Here is a 22,972-nt window from a genome sequence, read left to right on the forward strand (position 1 = left end):
AGGTATTCTAGGACTTTTAATAAATAAGAGATTAAATTATCAATTCTAATCATTGATGAAAATACATGTTTGTGAATGATACTATCCCATGACCAATATCTTCTCCTTATTGATTATTCCAACTATTTACTTTGCTTTACTTTATTTTATTTGATTTGCTAAAACAAAAACCCCCTTGGTTATCTTAGAAACCGAAAATTGCATAACAACAAAAGCCTTTCTGTGGATACGAACTCTTTCCTACCACTTTCTATATTATTGTAGTTGAGTAAGGAAGTGAAATCATTTCCTTATTCAAATTCCAAAAGTGTTATGCGTATGAAAGGGGTTGGCTCTCCTTTTTATCTCGTATCTTTGTTCTCACGTCCTGGTGTTAGAGGTAGCGCGGTAGCAATAAATTGGGCAAGCATATTCCATCTATGTACTCCAGAGTTGTTTTCTTGTTTTCTTGTGTTGGTGCAAACCCTAGCCATAGGTATGCCTTCCATAAATCTGTAGAAATATTGTTCTTCTGAACTGGTGTAAACCCTAGCCGTGGGTATGCCTTTCATAAACTTGTAGAAACATTTCGTCATAAACAATTCCTCTTCGAATATCACCGTAGCAACATCGACTACCTCATGAATAGTGACGGGTAATCATTATTATGCAAAGTAGGCACGTACAGGTAGGTGACTGTTTTTTTTTTTGAAAGGCAAACAAAGCGTTTGGTTTATGGTTTTGATTTTCTGTATTTTGGGTTGATAGACAAGTATTACCCCTGAGGGTTTTGGATTATTATTTGGAATGAACTTTTTTAGAATATTGATGTTTTTGGTTATGAATATAAGTGGCACGAGTACCCCAGGGAAGTCATGGAATTGTGAATGTTATGCGATAGTAAAAAGCATGAAACACGGGAAAAATATGGATGTCGGCTTTTTATCTCCCCTGTGAAGATTTGAAGTAGTAGACCATGTATTTTGTCTAGAAAGACTTACTCGGTTTTTCGGATATCCTGATGAAAAGGAATCTCCCGGGTGTAAGACCGAGTTTTGTAGGAAGCACCATCGTGACGATGGAAAGTCCCCAGTCATCCCTTGTCGTGTCATGACTGGTAACCGGGTCGTCTGGTAACTGAGTCGTCGATCCCTGGGCAGGTCGATTGGATTCTACCGTCCTGACGTCTGGGTCCAAATATGAGATCGAGGATTGAAAGTTGACATTGTAACCGAAAGATCAATCTCCCACTGTTGTCACCAATTGTTTGAGGGTGAAAACGGTTTCTGTTGATTTCGGTAATTTCGGGTGTGTGGGTGAGAAACGAGTCTAAACCTTAAAGAATGTACTGCAAGGGAGTACTTTAGATTCAAGAGATCAATCTGTACAAATCCGGCCTAAACCAAGAAATGGTCGTTCCAGACTTGCTTCGGTCACAAAGAGGAGGAGAAGGGTTGGTTTTGGGGAGGGAAGCGAAGAGAGTGTTGAGACCAGAATAGTTGATCCTGGAAGAGTAGTTGTTTTGTGACTTGCATCAGAAAGTGGGAAGCTAACAGATGGGAAAGCTAGCAAACGTTTTCTGAGTGTTGTATATTCCTGACTAGAACTTGTTGTTCGGTGGAAATAGGTAAGACCTATTTATACAAGTCGAAGTGAAACGTACTCTGGTCTCAAGAAATGGAAAACGGATAAGTAAATGAGAGGAGGTGGTAACTGGTAACGCCTGGAATTGATGTTCCATAAAAGGTGGATGGCACGGCATGCCATTGGCACATGTGGCATGGTCGGCATGCCTTGGCGCGGTTTAGGCGTGGGCCAAAGTATACCATGCGTTGGCTGGCAACCTTGGACGGCTAAGATCTGCATCTCAGATGGAAGGGTGGTCGTTGATTGTTGCAACCCTTCGTTTTGGCAGCCAGCGGCATGTAGCGGGGTCGGCATGGATTTTGGCATGGAATCGTGTCTGGCATGGTTTTCCATTGGCACGGTGGCGAGGTTGGCATGGTTGGCATTCCTTGGCGCGGAGGTGTGGCTAGCACGGCATGCCATTGGCACATGTGGTGCGGCTGGCATGGTTGGCATTCCTTGGTGCGGAGACGTGGCTGGCATGGTTTTTCATTGGCACGGTGGAGCGGCTGGCATGGTTGGCATGCTTTGGCGCGGAGACGTGGCTGGCATGGTTTTCCATTGGCACGGTGGCGCGGCTGGCATGGTTGGCATGCCTTGGCGCGGAGACGTGGCTGGCATGGTTTGTCATTGGCACGGTGGTGCGGCTGGCATGGTTGACATGCCTTGGCGCGGAGATGTGGCTGGCACGGCTTGCCATTGGCACGGTGGCGCGGCTGGCATGGTTGGCATGCTTTGGCGTGGAGACGTGGCTGGCATGGTTTTCCATTGGAACGGTGGTGCGGCTGGTATGGTTGGCATGACTTGGCACGGAAATGTGGCTGGCACGACATGCCATTGGCACATGCGGCTGGCACGATTGGCATGCCTTGGAGCGGAGACGTGGCTGGCATGGTTTTCCATTGGCACGGTGGTCCGGCTGGCATGGTTGGCATGTCTTGGCGCGGAGACGTGGCTGGCATGGTTTGCCATTGGCACGGTGGTGTAAGAATTTAGGGTTTGGTGTACGAAGGTGATGTCGGTCAATACTAAGGGTTATACCGTGGAACATGACACATATATATGTAAATAAAGGTACCCTGGTAATTCTTACGTAGGCGTGTTGAATGATTCAATAAACGCGCTAGTGGTTCTAGTGACGTCATGTCATATGTAAGGTTTTACGATTTTAACCCTAAGCTAAAAACCACCATCAACACCTAGATAAATCAATCACCTCACAACAATCTTAATCGTATGGTAGCGAAACAAGATGTTGCGGAATCACAAACAATAAGAAGAAGATGTTTGTGACTACTTTTTATATCTTTCATATCGGAGATATTGATCTCAAGCCAATCAATCTGATTGTACTCGTACGATAGAAGATGCAAGATCAGATCACACAACTACTATAAAAGTAGTATCGGTCTGGCTTCACAATTCCAATGAAGTATTTAAGTCGTTAACCTGGTTTTAGAAGAAAAAAACCAAAGGTTAAAGGAGAAACGACTCTAGCATGCAAACTAGTATCACAGTGAGGTGTGGGGATTAGTTTTGCAGAGTTGCTAGATGTCCCCTTATATAGTCTTTCAAATCAGGGTTTCGCCTTGGTTACAAAGAAAAAAATATCCACCGTTAGATGAAAACCTGATTTAGATTCAAGCTAATATTTCTCAACCGTTAGATCGAAAACTTATCTTGTTATACACAAATGAAATGTACGCTTCTAGGTTTGTTAACCGTACCCAAGCGTGTACATTGTTGGTTCAACAACATTTAACCAAAAGGTTAGCCATATGAGCATTTCATACCAACCATATTCTTCTTCACCATAACTAGTTCAAGTGACTCAAATGAACTAGTTAGAGAGTTGTTCAATTGCAAGGAAATCTTATGTACTACACAAGACACAATTGAAGCAAAGATGATTTGATTCACTTGAATCGGTTCATGAACTTTATATCCACGGTTTGCAATTTGCATTCCTTAGTCTTTATAAGTTTAAATTCAGAAATCATCTTCAGATATATAACCTTCTTAAGTTCGCACACTAGGTTCGCGGACTTAAGCAACCGGGCAGAGTTTACAAACTCCGGCAGAAAATCTCGGCAAAGACTTTCCGCCGGTTCGCAGACTGGGTTCGCGGACTAGTACTCAAGTGACAAGTTTGTCAACTCCAGCAGAATTTCTCGGGATGAGAAGTTCGGCAGTTCGCGGACTTGGCAACAAGCCATTCTTCCGGTTTCTCTTAATCAACAAAGTTCGCAAACTTTGGTTCAAGGAATAGGACTTATGCACATATGTGTTTCCACAACAATACTTATTTCCATCATTGGTTATGTAATCTAAACTCTCATTCCAACCATTGAAACATTCTTAGAAGACATTATATAGTTGTTACACCATTTCTCGTCAAATCAATTTTCAAAGTGATTGAAACATATCATGACTTTCGTCACTAGGTAAAGATAAACATGGTCGAAGCGAAACGCCTACCAACACATACTTCGAGATATAGATAGGCGAGGTATACTCAGCTCGAAATACCAAATGTGTATAATCTAAGTCTATATATATAGCATACGACTTTTTGTCTCAAGAAGTAGGAGATAGAGTAGATAGACTTTGGAGTGACAGATAAGTTCAAGTTTTCACATACATTTTTGTCGAGAAGTTCCACCGGTTCCTTGAGTAGTTCTTTTTCTTGTATGATGAATCGCCATGAAGTCCTTGAGCTCAACTACACTTTCTATCCTAATCCGAGACTTAGCTATAGTAGACTAGAAATTAAGACTTATAATTTTAATCACTAACATTGACAAACATGATTGAGATAGCAACACATGCGAGTTCGAGCGAGCAATGCTCTAACACTTGCATTCCTTAGTTTATATAAGTTTAAGTTTACGAATAATAGTTTTTAGAAAATAACCAACTTAAGTACACATACTGGTACGCGGACTTAAGTACCCGGAATAAGTTTGTTTTCAGTTCAAAAACTCCAGCAGAAATTCACGGGTGTGAACTTCCGACAGTACGCGACCTCTAGTTTCGGTCTTCCTGAGCAGCAAAGTATGCATACTTTGGTTCAAGGAATAAAGACTTATACACGTATGAGTTACCACACAGTGTTTATATCCAACCATGGTTATATAATCTAAACTCTCATTTCAATCATTGAAACATTCTTAGAGGACGTTATATAGTTGTTGTTCACACACTATTTTTCGTCAAAGCAATTTTCAAGTAAGTGAAACTTAATATGACTTTCGTCACTAGTAAAGATAAACTTGGCCAAAGCGAAAGCTTACCAACATATATTTCGAGGAATAGATAAGTGAGATAAACTCGGCTCGAAATAGTAAATGTGTATAATCAAAGTCTATATAGCAAAACGACTTTTGTCTCAAGATAGGAGAAGGAGTGGATAGACTTTTGAGTGATAGATAATTTCAAGTCTCCACATACCTTTTAGTCGATGAAGTTCCACCAGTCCTTGGGTAGTTCTTCGTCTTTGTATGATGACCGCCATGGAGTCTTGAGCTCAACTACACTTTCTATCCTAGTCCGATACTTAGCTATAAGTATACTAAAAATCAAGACTTATAGTATTGATCACTAACATTGACAAACATGCTTGAGATAGAAACGCATGCGAGTTCGACCGAGCAGTGCTCTAACACTTAGGATTTTTGATTTTGTGTGGCTCGGCTTCGACTCTCCCAGTCCCGATGCATGCTTAGGATTTCTTATTTTGTGTGGCTCGGTTTCGCCTTGCCCTGTCCCCATGTATTTTTTTTTGGTGTTGCATGGCTTCGCCTCGACCCGTCGTGATGCATTTTTGATTTGGTGTTTTTTAGAGGACCTCTCTATTTTTAATCTTCAATTGCTCCACAATCCTCCAAGGAATAGAATCCTTATTCCATAATAAGTCCACATTCCAAATTTGAGTCTAATTCCAAATCCAAGTTAAAATCTCCAAAGCTTCCAAATTTTCATCCAATTTCCAAATATAAGTCCTCAAACTCATGAGAAAAACTCACACGAAATTCTGTATTTTTTGGTCGTCGGGAAAATCTCAAGGCTCACCGGAATCCAATTTCCAAATCTAAGTCCTCTGGTAGCCATGAATTCGATAAATTCACTACCATGCCACTAGATCCTCCTTGAGTTATTTTTCCCCAGAAATATATATTCACAATAGCTTTGGTAGCCGTGAATTTGATGAATTCACAACCACCATACCCTGAACTATTTTTTCCCTGAGAAATATAATCGCAATGGCTCTCATAGCCGTGAATTCGATGAATTCACCAGCACCAAAGCATCCGTGAGTTTTTTTCACCCTGACATATGTATTTCATAAGTGCAGGACAAGTAAGAATACAAAATATTTAGATACAAGTATATTCAGTGAATATTTGCTTCAACAAAATAATATCATTGAATATTCTATGACTAGAATTGGGAAAGATAGAACTTCGACATTATATGCAACATTGGCTTCAAAGGAAAAATATGTTTGTAACGTTGAAGAATATTAATGTACTTTCAAAATAAATGTGTACTAGTTTGAATTCAACCCCTAAGGAAAAACATAAGCCCAAGAGTAAGTATTAACTTTGTCTAAATCTTCTAAACATTATAAGAGATAAGTATAAACACTTCCACCTGATTTAACATCGCATATAATTGAGACGATTACATAAAGGAGGTATGTTATAGCACATTTCTCCTTTCTTTTCTTTGAATCCTTCTATTTATTATTAAAATTATCCCTTAACCAGTTAAGCTTCAAAAAAAAAAATTCTAATTGATTTGGGGTTCCACACAATGCCCCTTCTTTCTTAATTTGTGCCTCAGTTTTTCCAAGAGTTCTTTCAATTAAATCATACATAAACTGCCAAGTCATAGTCTTCCCTGCATATACTGTATAAAATTATTCTCCTTTAGAAGGTAATCTTGTAATGGCTCAACATCCTCAATTTTTGGAGTCATTTCACCAAAAGGTAGATGATAAGTGGTGGTCTCTGGGTGCCAACTCTCAAAAAATACATTGATAAGAGTGTGATCAATCTTAACATGGTCATACTTGATTAACGGATAAAAACCACTATTTTGCACATACTCATGGACTTTGATACGTTCTTTATCAATTGGCCATATTAGTTTTACCATGTCTTGGTGTTGATGGAGTTTAAGCAACGGTCTTTGGTTTTTCCTTGAATTCTACCAAACAAAAGAACAAATATACATAATACAACAACTAAAATTTGTAACATAAATATCAAAAGAAATAAATAAGAATACATTAACATATCGAGGTTTCCCGTACTAGTCATGCAATGTGGTCTCCGTAATAGCATAGAAGATGTGGATCAACCGGTTTTCCAGAGATGTCACTTGCTTCAACCACTATTTTTCCTTTATACTCTATAACACCATCCTTGTTACTTGTTCATAGTCTTTCCTACCATTCTCATTCCCATGCTCATAACCACTGATTTCTTCATCATCCTTATTACTATTCTCGTCATTTACCTCATCACTTTTTTCTTCATGACTATCCTCATTTGCATCTCTATCACTCTCTTTCACTGTATCTTCGTCTATCTCATCCGCAACTTCTTTACTTGGTGGTCGATCACCCCTTCGAACCTAAAATGAGGCCATTTTTGTCCTTATTTTTTGTAAACCTAGAACAATAACAGGGGAAATTAAATTCTAATGAATTCCGATTATTAACAAATTCCTAAACAGTGGGAGAATTCAGCATCATAAACAAATTCAAAAAAATACACATGTTCTTTCTGTTTGTGTTATAAACTAAATTATACATTTTACATATATGTATCTTACACATGGAATTCAAAACCCTAACACTAACACTTTGATAAAACCTTTAAATCATAAATTCACCGGAGATCAATTGGTCTACAACTAATGAACATAACCTCAAAAACAGACAAAAATTTACCTTAACATCAAAGACTCATAAACGATTTCTTCTCATTAGGGTTTTAATTTAAAATTTTAAAATTTTAATTCAAACTAACCTGGAGATATCTTGTGAAGTTGATTTGATTCTTTTTCCTTTCCTTCGTCCAATGATGATCCGGTTGATTGATTTTTCAACAAATTCTGAAAATAAAGTTTTAGGGTTTATTTTTAGAGGCTTGGTTAACTAGCTTAGGAGAAAAAATGGAAAACGTTTAGTTTATGAATAAAACGAGTTTATCATTTTTAGAACTAGTTTTAATAACTTGAATCAACTCGATTGGATCGTTTATATTATAACTCAACTCACCTCTAACTAGCTATCAGTTTCTGCTAACTAGGTAACAAGGTTTGGGTTATGGTTTGGGTTATAGTTAATTAATTGAAAAAAATCGTGGGTTATGGTTAATAAAAGAGCGATCTATATATAAGAGAAGCCTTATTTATACTTTGTCACGACATATTTTGGATTAGGTGGCACAGAGGTGTGCAAATTTTTAGTCCAGATTTTGAATTAACGTGCGTAGCGTACCAAACAAATTTTAGACAACAATGTTGATTCTGAATTAAGGGAAAATTTTGGTTAGGGGCAAAATTTTAATTATCATCTATCCACTGAAGCTGAAGCTTACACTTTCGAGTTCGATTGCACATGGGCATAAAGAAAAACATCATGACCACATCATTGTTGAAGGGGATGCCCAAGTTATTTTAAATATTCTTAGAGCTTCTCCAATCGAACGTGTCTGATAAAAAAAAGTCTTCGTAAACGTAGGATACACATCCAAAATCCCTAAAAATTTTCTCCAATCCTAACCTCTATAAGCAATGTGTCGATGACATGGCATAAAATCTGGTAGACATCCTCTTGCTCGACCTCTTGTTTTAGAGGTTCATTTAGAGTATGTCTATCTATCCTAGTCATCTTTTTCTTAAAAAAATTAAAAATTGAACGACTTCACTCTTCCATTTTTTTTCCGCGAGAATTTTCACAAGCTACCCAAAAGAGTGTCAATTATACCATTACTTTGAATCAATTATGTTTAATCAATCCTAATAATCATACAAAACAACCAAAAAAAATTATGTTAGATTATATCAAGTAGATCTAAAATTTCTAGAAACAGACATTCGGATTCAATCATGCCAACAACAACAAAAAAAAAGATGTAAACATTCGAGTTATCAAAGCTGACATACAGTCGTTTTAATGTTTCACAATCATGTAGTCTAGAATATGAATTATGTAGTTTAGTCGTGTAGTGGGATTAAAAATACTGTCAAGAATATGGAAATGAACCACATAAACCTCACAAATCCATAAATAGTGAAGTGCTCTAGTTTAGCATGATTCCAGATAAAAAATACATAAACCCAAACTAAAGAACCAACCCACTTCATCGTATTATCAAGCAAATGGAGCGATTATGAGCTCCATATACATACTGATGATTTCAGAAATATCCATAATATCATGGAATAAACCCCAAATTCCTGAAATAAATAAAGGATTATTTTAGAGATTGGTTCCATTACAGCCTACGTCATTAGAGATTGGTTTCATATTCAATCAGAACAATATACATTTCGAACCAAGAGATGTCAAGGTAAAACGGTTGGTTTCATAGACTATTTCAAAAACCTTTATTCTTCTCATCCTCAGCAATTCCAGGATGAGATTCTTGCTGATCTCTCTATTAAGTTCTCTGCTGAGGATAACACTTCCTTAAATATGCCCTTTTCTCCGGAGGAAATTAAGAATATTGTCTTCCAAATGGGGGGAAACAAAGCTCCTGGACCTGATGGCTTCACAAGTCTTTTTTATCAGAAACACTAGGATATTGTAAGAGATGCTGTCATTGATATGACAAAAACCTTCTTCAGAACTGGGAATATTGCTAAGGTCTTTAACCATACTAATATTTCTATTATCCCCAAAGTTCCTCTTGCTCAACTTATCTCCCAGTACACAACAATAAGGCTCTGTAACTTTATTTACAAAATTCTTTCTAAAACCCTGGCTAATATACTTAAACCCTTTATGAACAATATAATATCCCAAAATCAAAGTGCCTTTATTCCTAAGAGGATTATTTATGATAATATTCTTCTAGTCTATGAGGCCATATATGTTGTCAATCACAATAATAAAGTTGAAGGCATAGCTGCTATCAAACTTGATATGTCTAAAGCTTATGACAAACTTGAATGGGATTTCTAGAAAAGGTCTTAACAAAAATGGGTCTCTCTAACCACTGGGTTAAACTCATAAACCAGTGTGTTTCTACTGTCTCATACTCTGTCCTTCTCAATGATAGCCCTACTGGGTTTTTCCAACCTGAAAGAGGGCTGAGACAGTGAGATCCTCTCTCTCCTTATCTTTACATCATTTGCTCTAAAGTTGTATCTTCTTACATTGATAGTCTTCAAAAGAAAGGTATTTTAAAGGGTATCAAAGTTTGTAAAGATGCTCCTGAAATGACACATCTTCTGTTTGCTGATGATTCCCTCCTTTTTTCAAAAGCTACTTCTCAAAATTTTCAAGTTATAAAAATCTATCTTCAAAAGTATTGTCTGGCTTCTGGGCAAGAAATAAATTTTGAAAAATCTGGTATTTTATTTAGTAGGAAGATTCCTGAGCATAAAAAGGCTCTCTTGGCCAATATTTTAGAAATCCATAGCAGGGATTTAGGAGAAAAATACCTTGGCAATCCTACTGTGTTCCAAGATTCTAAAATCCAGACACATATGGGTATTCTCCAAGCTATTGATGCCAGAATCTTTGTATGGCTTCATAAGATCTTGTCTCAAGCTGTTAGAACCACTCTAATTAAACATATTGGTCAAGCTATTCCTCTATTTCAAATGGGGGCCTTCCTTATTCCAAAATATCTTTGTAAACAAATGGACTCTCACCTATGCAAATTCTGGTAGAGTGAAACTTTAGACCCAAAAGATAGGAAGTTGAACCTTCTTGGTTGGGACATTTTATGCTCCCCCAAAGCTGAAGGTGGCTTGGGCTTTATAAAGGCTGAATTAAATAATCTGTCTATGCTAGCTAGGAATGCCTGGAGAATCCTGGAAAATCCTAATTTCTTACTGGCCATTGTTCTTAAGGCTATATACTTTTCTAGAACTGATTTCTTGAATGTCAAGTGCACTGGTAAGTGTTCTTGGACTTGGAAGTGTCTACACGTCATAAAAGAACCAATTAAGCCTTTCATTTCTTGGATAGTTGGGTATGGTCAATTCATTGACCCATGGTGTGACAAATGGATACCCTCCTTGGGTTCTTCCACACCCAACCCTCTAGTCCCCCCTGATCCTAATATCAAAGTTTCTTATTTTATTGATTCTCAAACCAGAAGTTGGGATGAGTATAGAATTAACACCCACTTTAATAATGCTTTTGTTCAGAAGATTATCACCATTCCCTTAAGCCAGCTTTGCACTCCTGATAGGAGGGCTTGGGATCTTTCAAAGAATGGAAAATTTTCTCATAAATATGCCTACATGGGGCTCAGAGGTCTTAGTCCCTCCCCTTGTAAAAATCTTTGAATACGTATCTGGAAATCAGTGTTCCTTACATAATTCAAGTTTTTATTTGGAGAGCAGCTAGAAATGCTTTGCCCTCCAGAACTATCCTTCACACTAGAATGTGCATGCATAGTGTGGATTGTCCTAGGTGTACTGATCCTCATGAAACTATTATGCATGCTTTGATCCTTTGTCCCTTTGCTAGTAGAGTCTGGTTTATCTCTGATTTCAACATTAACACCCACTTTTTTCAAAACAAGTCTTTCATTGATTGACTTGTTTTTTGGTAACTGATCCTCAGTCTAAACTCTATGATGAAGCTCAAAGTTATTTTGTTGATATCTTATGGTCTCTTTGGACTAGTAGAAACAATTTAATCTTCCAAAATATTTCTGAAAATCATACTACTGTCCTAGCTAGAGACAGAGTTATGCTTCTCACTAGGAAAACTAACTTGACTGTTTCTACAACTACTTCTGTCAGTATTTGTGATAAATGGATGCCCCCTCTTTTGGTTGGATTAAATGTAATACTGATGGTGCCTTTGATGATACTTCTGGAGCAAATGGTGCAGGGTATGTGATGCGAGCAAGAAAAGCAACCTTTTGTGCGTCCTTAGTCTTTGAAGTACACTCTGCTGAAGAAGCTGAAACAAGAGCCATCTGGGCAGTACTTAAGAAAGCCTTGGAGCAACAATTAACTCACATCATTATTGAAAGTGATGCTAAATCCCTTATAGACCAATTATCAGCTGGGATTTTTGAAGGGAATTCACGTACGAATGCTATATATCTTTAAGGATATTCAACTTTTCTCTTCTAAGTTTTTTTTTTTTGTGAATTAGGTATTTCATTAAAAACTAAGACTCAAAATGATTCGACATTACAATAGTAGTAGAGCCATCTATGACAGCTACCAAATTAAAAATATTACAAGGAAAATAAATGATAAAACCACCTAAAGGTGTTGGACACGCATATGTTGCCTCGTTAAAAGCCTTCTCAAAGAAAACCCAAAACCAAAGGGAAAAAACCTTGACCAAGGAAAAGAGCACAACGCTATAAGTCCTAAATAAGGTCCTAAAACTAAAATTGTAAAGATAAACAAAACATGTGTAATTATTCAGAAGTCTAGGAAGCATGCATTCTCCATCGGTACCCACTGAGTAGTCTTCTAAAACTGGCAGTATGTAAGGATTCACAAACAAGTTGTGAAGATTGAGCATCGTTGCTTGAGATAAAACTATCAAGATGGATTCCTGAGCCCTTCTATCACGAACAAGTCTGATAAAAGTGTCACGGCGTCCTATACAGGAAAGAGATTTCTTTTTAATGATTGAGGATGACGGTATAGTCTTTTCCACGATCGAAGATTTGATTGGTGAAGGTTGCATCTTCAAAAAACACAGCCAGAATTGATTTCAACATCATGTCGTTTCACATGAGCATTCATTTTCCTATTCCAATAAGAGACACAAAGATAAGTAAAATTACACATAAACGTTAAATATACACCATACATACTAAAAGAGAAAGCTAATAAATGGAAAACAATCAATAAAAGTAACTACACCAACAGGTAAATAAAAGGTGACCAAACTAAAGATGCTAGAGTAAAACATGAGTTTTAAAACGAAGGCCTAAATTCAGCACAATTGTAAACAGTAACTATTACTATACTATCTTGCAGTGAGACATCCCATCACTAGAAACGTGATGAGATCTTAGTGATTTTTGTAAATCCAAGTTAATGAACTTGAAATGTTGTCATCTAGATTACAGAAAAAGAACCCGTAACAAACAAGAAAGCAAATAAAGGCAAAAAGAGGAAGAGATATGCCCCTGGGTAGCCAACCCAAGCAGACTGCAAATATGCCTGACTCTTGTAACTTGCGGAGATGAGCTGAGCTTTAAATAAAACACCCTACTAAAGGAAATCCAAACCTGACCACAACACCAACTTGGCAGAGAGGATTAAAGCTTGCTAGCACTAAAACAATGACTAAGGGATTTAAATGAAATATAAGTAGGCAACACTAAGTTAAGTGGACTTACCTGGGGGTTGGTTCAATCATAGGAGCAGGGGTTAGAACTGATGATTACTCTTCATATTTAACACATACCATCAAAGGTTAATGAAGAAAAAGGACTGATTAAAACAAAAGAATCTTCAAAAAACTAGGGAATTAGGACATAAAAACAAGAAATTTGGAAGAAAAGAGAAAGACTGAGATAGAAAGAGAGAAGCTTAAACTAGAAAGGGTAAACAAAAACCCAGAAACCAAATAATCAAAACTAAAGAAACTCCACTGATAAACTAACACACAACTGATTTTAATTAGGATTAAAAGCAGAAAGGAGACTGGAGAGAATTCAAAAAAAAATCTAACGAGAGGGAAAATACAAGACAAAGAGAAGAAGAAGAAAAGAGAGAAAGAACCGATAAGAAGGAAGAAGAACAACAACAACTCAATCAAAAAGAACTAACATCATCAAGTAGATGTTAAAACCACACATCCAATACATATTATAGACAAAGAAACGGGTTAGGCTTAACAGACTTGACAGATTTATTAAGAATATCTAACATGGTAGCTTTTAATATCCATATTAAACAGAGCATAGACCAGCACAAGAGGAAGAAACATAGCCTTTCATCAAACAGGTCAAGGGACAAACCAAGAGATTACTGATCTAAGGGGTACATACCCTGCCCAAGGACAAAAACAGAGGAAATAAGATAAATAAGAGGAAAGTCATTCATTCTGAAGAATACCACTCAATCCATAATGACAAGTGATAGACACATTTTTGTGTCTGAATTGTCCTCAGTGTCTCTATTGCTAGTGCTTGATTTTGTACTTATTATGGTGTTTTTATGTTTGTGTAGGTGTTTTTGGAGAAATACACTTGTGCGGAAAAAGTTGCTCAAAAAGTGCTATTTGGACCCCTGGAGGACATTTGCTATACGGACCCCAGATTTGGCTAAGGGACACCCAAGGTTATGCGTAGTCCAAATTCATCCTCAGCACCCAAATTTTTCTTCAGCACCCATCTACTATTCGCACACCAGAAAAGGATAGGGGCACTTCATCTTCAACATTTCAAAAAAATATTTTGGCGGGAAAATATTTCCATTCACCGGCAGATTTTTCGATCGGATTTTGGAGGAGTTTTTGTGCGATTCAATCGCTGAAACTTTATGGGTAGTTGTGATATGTCCTAACAGAGCTGGTATGGGTGTTTCTTTCGATCAAATTTGGCTGAAAAATCCGTGAGAAGAAAACAGGGCAGCACGTGCATGAGAGGAACAGTCACGGGATTACAGCGAGTTTGGACGTGTACCGCACGTGTTGGTTGCTTCAGAAACGTGAAGGAGTTAAACAAAAATATTCCCGCGAATATTTTCTTTGCTGCCGGAGTTATGAGGATTATTTGGAGTAATGGGGTGATATTCGAAAGCCTCTGTGGGTATATATAGGCTTATGGTATCACATAGAAGAGGGACGGAGAGTTTGGGGTCGAGAGGAGAGCTCAGTAGGCGTGAATCAAGAGTTTTCATAACTCTGTTTCTGCTGCTGCACCAAGAACACGAAGAACAAAAGACCACCAGAGGCAGTCGTTTATCAACAGTGACAACGACTGCCACACGAGGGTCGCAGAGTTACAACAACAGCAGTTCTTTTCTATCGTTCTTTGTAACAGTGTTTTGCAATAATTATAAACATTGCAAACATCCAATTTTCATCATTTTCTCCATTTCATCATTTGTACACCTACTTTGAGCAATGAAGTCAACTTTTGAGCGTGTTTCCAACATCATGATGAGCTAAACCCAATCCTTGGGGCTATGGAGGAAGCCATTGTTTCGGTAAAAGTGATATATTTCTATTAATTAATTACAACAACTCTATTATGATTTTTGCATTGAACTAAAAATTGTTTATATGATTTTGATTAGTTAGGTGTATTTTCTCTGGATAGAATATGCTTGCTTTAGGGTTTTGATATTCTATGCTTGGATTAACATCCATTCTTTTGGAAATCTACATGTCTAGGCAATACTATTAGAATCAATTTGAATGTTGAGTTGCATAATTATTGTTTTATTAAATCACTAATATCAACCAATGGTGGAATCCTAGCCCCATTCTCTCCATAATTTTCACAACATCTTTTTAATTTAGTTTGCTATTTTTATTTATTAAACAAAATCTAAAAATCCGCTTTCACAAGTCTTGAACGAATCATATTACTACAACAACTTTGGCGGCGCCGACGCGGACTTGTCTTTAGGATAGAGTTTTTAGGTTTTTATTTTTTATTTGTTCTTCTTTACGTGTTTGGGTTTTCGTCTTTTTCTTTCAGATTTTGGAATTTGGAGCGAAAGAGAATTTTTCCAAAGCTTTTGGTGAATACTTAAAGACTGGAGTAAAAGGCAATGCGAAAGGAGCGAAAGAAGAAGATTTTTTTTTATAAAACAAAATGGAGAGAAAAAAAAGAGACATTTTTATTTTTGTAGATTTTTATTTTTTTTAGACTTTCTTTTTCTTTTGCACTTTATATTTTTGGAATTTGGACTTTAAACTTTGGGACATTATTTTTAAACCCTACGGAAGGGTAGTTTGAATATAAACTGTTTGCATAGAAGGACGGTGATTACGATATCACCTCGGCCCCTCGGGTTCGTACATGACATAGGAGTCGTGGCCCGAGTCGACTACAAAGGTTCATCCCCCGTCTGGTACGGGAGGTAAGTTTGTCGAAACACTCGCGAATCCCCTGACAGCGAGTTACTGTCTTCCTTCGTATGCATATATGTTGAGGACATGAAAACGGCTGCTTTAATTTCCTAGTAAAGGGCAAGGACTGGCAATACAAGATAAGGGTTCGGATTTCATCACCGTTCTCTTCTTGCCCGCCTTAGTAAAACGACACCAAACGCGAACCTAAGCCTAAAATTTTGACTAGAACGAGATCGATAGGATAACGAGCTTAACAGGAAAGTCATTCAAAAAATATTGGTTACTCTTTTAAGCATACTTCGAATTTCTTGACGGTTTCTATAAGTTGAATGCATGACTGCGCCTCCTTATAGTACCGGTGAGGCCTTGGGTATCAAAGCTCCACCGAGCTTCCCTCGCCTCTATTCAACTTACTTTAACTCAGATTGATTCCAGAGGGGTTTGCTTAAATTGTAACGAATTCCTGTTCGAAGGATTAGAAGCTGGTCTAGAAACAATCTAAGTGGAGCCATCATGCTTTTTGTTTGCTAGAAATCAGTAGGTTTGCTGTGGTGGAGTCAGCCTTGTTTGTGTTTGCATAGAACATCCCTTCCTTTTTAGGACTTTTCTTTTTGATTTTGTTTTTCTAGTGTATTCCCGAAGTTTTTAAACGGGCTTGGAAAAGAAACACTCTAGGTCGTTTGATTAGTGACAAACCTAGTAGTTCTTCTTGTGAAGGCGGGGAGCTCGAAGACTCTTTTTTGAGAGCCCCGTTTTTGGAAACTTCAGTTTTGAGAATCTGTCTCTTTGTGAGGAAAGTACCTCTAGTACTCCTAGTCCTTTGGTAGTGCCAGAAATGGCAACTTTGAAAGTTTTGCTAAACCCAACTAGGACCTCTCGTCCGTCTTGTATCAAGTTAGCTGAAACCGAGGCAAATTATGAACTGAAACCTGGAACTTTACAGATGCTCCCAATGTTTTTAGGGAAGGAGAATGAGAACCCCTATTTTCATGTTAGGGAATTTGAGGAAGTTTGTAGTACTCTGAAAATTAAAAACCTAAGTGATGATGCGTTGAAACTTAGGTTATTCCCCTTTTCCTTAAAAGATAAAGCCAAATCTTGGTTGTATAGTTTGGACTCTGAGTCAATTGAAACCTATGACCAACTTACTTGCCTTTATATAAGTTTTTCCCAAGGCATAAAACATCGTCTATTAGGACACAAATATGTACTTTTTCCCAACAAGAGGGAGAATCTTTATATAGGTACTTAGAAAGGTTCAATGACTTGATATCTCAATGTCCTCATCATGGTTTGGAGAAGGTTAGGTTAGTTCAGATCCTCTACGAGGGTTTAGATTATTCAACAACAACCATGGTTGAGTCCTTATGCACAGTGGGTTTGAGAATAAAACTGTTGATGAAGCGATGACATTTTTGAATGAAATCGCCGATAAGACCCAACAATGGGAAAAGTAGGGAACCCCAGAAAACAATTCTTATAAGTAGAGGAAATGTTAATAGGGTAGAAGGATCTTATGAGTCAAATGCCAAAATATCATCTATAGCCAAAAGGTTAGAAGCCTTAGAATTAGGTCATTTTAGTGGTAGTAGAGGAATAAATGAGCCTTTTTGGGAAGGCCATGTTGTTGAAGAGCAAGCCAATGATCTTTGTAATAACACTAGGTTTGATAACCGACAGAAGTTTGATCCATATTCAGAAACCTATAACCCTGGATGGAGAAACCATCCAAACCTTTCTTGGTCCAAGGGACAGAATCAAGGTCATTCTAGTAATGCTCAGGTTCCCCCAGGTTTTGGCTATACTAAGAATCCTTCAGCTCCGGCACAGTTTCAGATCCCTTCAGATAAGAAAATCATGAGTTTAGAAGAGTCTCTTGCCTTGTTAACTCGGAACACTTTATAATTTCAGCAATCAGTTGCACAAGGATTAGATGAAAATAAAAAGATGATACAAGCTAACTCTCAGGCTATTTCCGAGTTGAAAACCCAGGTTAGTCAGATTAATGAGATATTGAGAGAAAAATGAAAGTTTCCTAGTCAACCACAACCCAACCCTAGGGGAGTCCATCAAATATCTTTAGCTGGTGAGAAATCATCAAACCATGTGAACTCGATGACAACCCTTAGGAGTGGTAAAACGGTATACAATAAGGTAGCCATGCCTAGTGGACATACTGTAGTTCCACCTTATACTTCCCAAGAGGAGCCCGTAGACGAGGAAACTGAAACAGTCTCTAAGGATTCCCAAGGAATTCCTGATAGGTTTACCTTTGTGCCTAGAGCCCCATATCCACATTTGTTAGCCTAACAAAGAAGGAGTCGACTTTCAACGAGATAATGGAAACATTTAAGCAGGTGAACATTAACATTCCTCTATTAGAATCAATTAGGCAGATGCCTGCTTATGCCAAGTTCCTTAAAGATCTTTGTACACGAAAGCGTAAGCTTAATGTCCATAAGAAAGCTTTTTTAGCTGGTCAGGTAAGTTCCATTCTTCTGAACCAAACATCCCCTAAGTATAAGGATCCTGGATGCCCCACCATATCTTGTTCGATTGGTGATCACATGGTCGATAAAGCTTTACTTGACTTAGGAGCTAGTGATAACTTACTCCCGTATCATGTATACACCCAACTAGGTCTTGGTAAGTTTAAACCGACTAAAATGACACTATAATTAGCTGATAGGTCTATCAAAGTCCCTTGTGGTGTCATAGAGGATGTTCTGATTGAGGTTGATAAGTTTATTTATCCTGTGGATTTCTTTGTTCTAGACACCCAGCATGTTCAGGACCCAAGTCGTCAAATCCCAATGATTTTAGGTCGCCCATTTTTAGCCACAGCTAACGCTGTCATCAACTGTAGGACTGGGCTTATGAACATATCCTTTGGTAATATGACCAATGAACTAAATGTCTTTAAGGTTACTAGACAACCTTCTGAGAACGATGATTTAGAAGAAGTGAATATGATTAGCACTTTAGTTCAAGATTTGGTTCAGGATAATTGGCTTAATACTTTACTGGTAGATTGTTTAGATGATTTTGAGGAAACCATTCTCTTAGATCAGATATGTGATTAATCTCTAGAAGAATCTCTTGAGTATTTTAAGGACTCTGAAGATCCAGAAATTCAAGAAATAGTTAGAGGTTTGTCTGTGAACCCTAAGTTCGGGGGTAGTGATGGTTCTTGTGATTGTATTGTATCCCTAATTAGAGTCCCTAACTTGGGACTCGAGCCTTGTACATCTGAGATATTACTTGAGTCTTTTCAGACTCCGCAACCCGATCCTCCAAATACTGTCCAGGAGGTAACCCAGGTATTAGAGACCCGTTTTCGGATGAATATATTTATCGAGACACACATATGAAGTTCAATCACGCGCCGCAGATAAACCCAGTTGTCTTGACAGAAACCTTAGATGAGGACGTGCTCCTTCTTTTCATTTTTCTGAATCAGTGCAGTTGTCTCATACTGGTGTCAACTCTATTTTTTCTTATGGACCCACAATTGTTTCGACTATTGATATATGACTTTGGAAGGTGACAATCCTTTTTGAGGTATTTGATGTCTAGCTAAAGACTTTAAATTTAGCATTTCCTGGGAGGTACTCATGCTTACGGTAATATCCTTCCTTATTTCTTTTTCCATCCATCAAGTGGTAACAGTTTCTTATTGTTCATTTCATCTTTAAAAAATTTAGGACAATGTTAGATTTAAGTTTGGGGGTGCGGAAGAAACTTTTTTTTTTTTAGCTCTTAGCTGCAACAAATAAACTCCAGAGCCTAGAAATTTATTCTTATTAAGGTTGGCACTAACCAATCTAAGTGGATGGGAACATCTTGGTTGTAGGAGTTGAGGAACCAACCTGATTAGATGGAAACATCTAAAGAGTCTATTCATAAAACCACAGAGCTCAGGTGTTAGAATTAAAAAAAAAAACATGGTAGTTTCGCCATATCTCGTTGAATCCTAATCCTTCTATTTATATTTTTTTAGTGATATGGTGGGGCACACGATTCAAGTTGTTACCTTTGCTAGGGTGGAATAGAGTGATTGAGATACAAAAAATAAATAAAAAAAGAATAAATAAAATAAAATAAAATAAATGATGAGACCAGACCATTAGACCAACCGGAATAAATTCAATAAAGTCGACCACTGGTGCCCTTGTATATGCCAGTTGTGTTGACATAGAGTTAGGTTGTTCGACCACTGGTCCCCTTGTATATGCCAGTTGTATTGATATTAGTCAGAACAGTATCTCAGTCCATTAGGATAGGTCCACCTTGGCAGAGGCCTTCAGACAGATATGGGAAACACCGTTCACTTTTAACCATCTCTTTATCCATCTTCTTAATCTTTCCATGTGATTGGTTGATTCCGGTTATGATGTACATAAACTAGCTGAGTAGAGCTCTGTCACTTATATATGAATTTTAGTATGCTGAGTGCAAACTCGTGTACATCAATTGGAATTTCGCATCAGGGTACTTCCTCCTGTAGTCAATGAGAGTATGCCAACCAAGGAGATTCTTTAGTGCCTTCCAAGGTTCTGCGCAGATAGCTAGGGTCTGGAGTAAAGGTTTTGTGGATACACCTCTGTTAAACCCTCCGGAGACAACACTCTGCCACTAGGGCCACCTAGTGGTTTAACGGCTTGTTGCACGTGCTAAGTGTAGTCATTTTTATTTTATATATTAGATTTTCTCGAGGACTAGCAAATAATAAGTTTGGGGGTATTTGATAGAAACATTTTTGTGTATGTATTGTCCTCAGTGTCTCTATTGCTAGTGCTTGATTTTGTACTAATTATGGTGTTTTATGTTTGTGTAGGTGTTTTTGGAGAAATACACTTGTGCGGAAAAAGTTGCTCAAAAAGTGCTATTTGGACCCCTGGAGGACATTTGTTATACGGACCCCAGATTTGGCTAAGGGACACCCAAGGTTATGCATAGCCCAAATTCATCCTCAGCACCCAAATTTGTCCTCAGCACCCATCTGCTATTCGCCCCAGAAAAGGATAGGGGCACTTCATCTTCAACATTTCAAAAAAATATTTTGGCGGGAAAATATTTCCATTCACTGGCATATTTTTCGATCGGATTTTGGAGGAGTTTTTGTGCGATTCAATCGCTGAAACTTTATGGGTAGTTGTGATATGTCCTAACAGAGCTGGTATGGGTGTTTGTTTCGATCAAATTTGGCTGAAAAATCCGTGAGAAGAAAACAGGGCAGCACGTGCATGAGAGGAACAGTCACGGGATTACAACGAGTTTGGACGTGTACCGCACGTGTTGGTTTCTTCAGAAACGTGAAGGAGTTAAACAAAGATTCTATGCACATATCCAGACGCGTGCAGGAGAATAAAAAGGGAAGAAAATATTCCCGAGAATATTTTCTTTGCTGCCGGAGTTATGAGGATTATTTGGAGTAATGGGGTGATATTCGAAAGCCTTTGTGGTATATATAGGCTTATGGTATCACATAGAAGAGGGATGGAAAGTTTGGGGTCGAGAGGAGAGCTCAGGAGGCGTGAATCAAGAGTTTTCAGAACTCTGTTTCTGCTGCTGCACCAAGAACACGAAGAACAAAAGACCACCAGAGGCAGTTGTTTATCAACAGTGACAACGACAGCCGCATGAGGGTCGCAGAGTTACAACAACAACAGTTCTTTTCTATCGTTCTTTGTAACAGTATTTTGCAACAATTATAAACGTTGCAAACACCCAATTTTCATCATTTTCTCTATTTCATCATTTGTACACCTACTTTGAGCAATGAAATCAACTTTTGAGCGTGTTTCCAACATCATGATGAGCTAAACCCAATCCTTGGGGCTATGGAGGAAGCCATTGTTTCGGTAAAAGTGATATATTTCTATTAATTAGTTACAACAACTCTATTATGATTTTTGCGTTGACTAAAATTGTTTATATGATTTTGATTAGTTAGGTGTATTTTCTCTTGATAGAATATGCTTGCTTTAGGGTTTTGATATTCTATGCTTGGATTAACATCTATTCTTTTGGAAATCTACATGTCTAGGCAATACTATTAGAATCAATTTGAATGTTGAGTTGCATAATTATTGTTTTATTAAATCACTAATATCAACCAATGGTGGAATCCTAGCCCCATTCTCTCCATAATTTTCACAACATCTTTTTAATTTAGTTCGCTATTTTTATTTATTAAAAAATCTAAAAATCCACTTTCACAAGTCTTGAACGAATCATATTACTACAACAACTTTGAAAAACACATCAACAAGATCAGAGAGCAAAATTCAAGAAGAGGATTTCAGGTTAAACAATAGAAGAAAGGGAGAACAAGGGATTTTAGCTCCCATAACAACCTCGAGATATTAAATCACACCACACATCAGATAAACCAAGAGAAAAGGGAAAGAATCAGGGATTTGAATCACCCAAGACTAAGGGAGAACATAAAGAGAAGAGAAAGAGAGATAGAGATCAGAAACAAAATACGTTATATTACGAACTAGATGTCCAAACCACAATAGAAATCAGACAAGAAAACAAGCAGATCCGGGAGATTTTAGCCTTGATTTAAACAGTCCAAAAGGCCATTTCATCAAAAAGATTAGATAAACATCCATGGTGGTCTCAGCTCAACAATTGTAACCATTTAAGCCTTTAAATCCTAGATCTATAAATCAAGAACAAATAAACCTAATAAAAGAAAAAGAAACCCATTAAACCAACTAAGAACCATTCAAACATAAAACCCCTCTCCTAAAACAAGAGATGAAAAACTAGTCCTAACAAAATCAGATTCAGATCGCTGCTCAAAAAAAAAAAAAAAAAAACCCTTTGAATCATCTGTGTATTCCATCAGTTTATCAGTTCAAGAACCCCTTACTCTTGATCTACCTTCCCCCAAGATTTCCTAAATTTTTACTCACGATCTGAGTAGGCCGCCATTGAAAGATACGAAGAAAACATTTCTAGGGTTTTTTTGGATAAGGAAGGAGAGGAGAGGAGAGGAGAGAGGAAAGAGGTGTGGAGGTTATTAGATGTTTCTCTTCTAAGTTAGTTGCTTGCATTTTTAGTTTCCAACCTCGTTATTGTAACTCTGTAGCT

Source organism: Papaver somniferum, chromosome 3 (genome assembly GCF_003573695.1).
Source record: "Papaver somniferum cultivar HN1 chromosome 3, ASM357369v1, whole genome shotgun sequence".
In the NCBI taxonomy this organism is placed as follows: domain Eukaryota; kingdom Viridiplantae; phylum Streptophyta; class Magnoliopsida; order Ranunculales; family Papaveraceae; genus Papaver; species Papaver somniferum.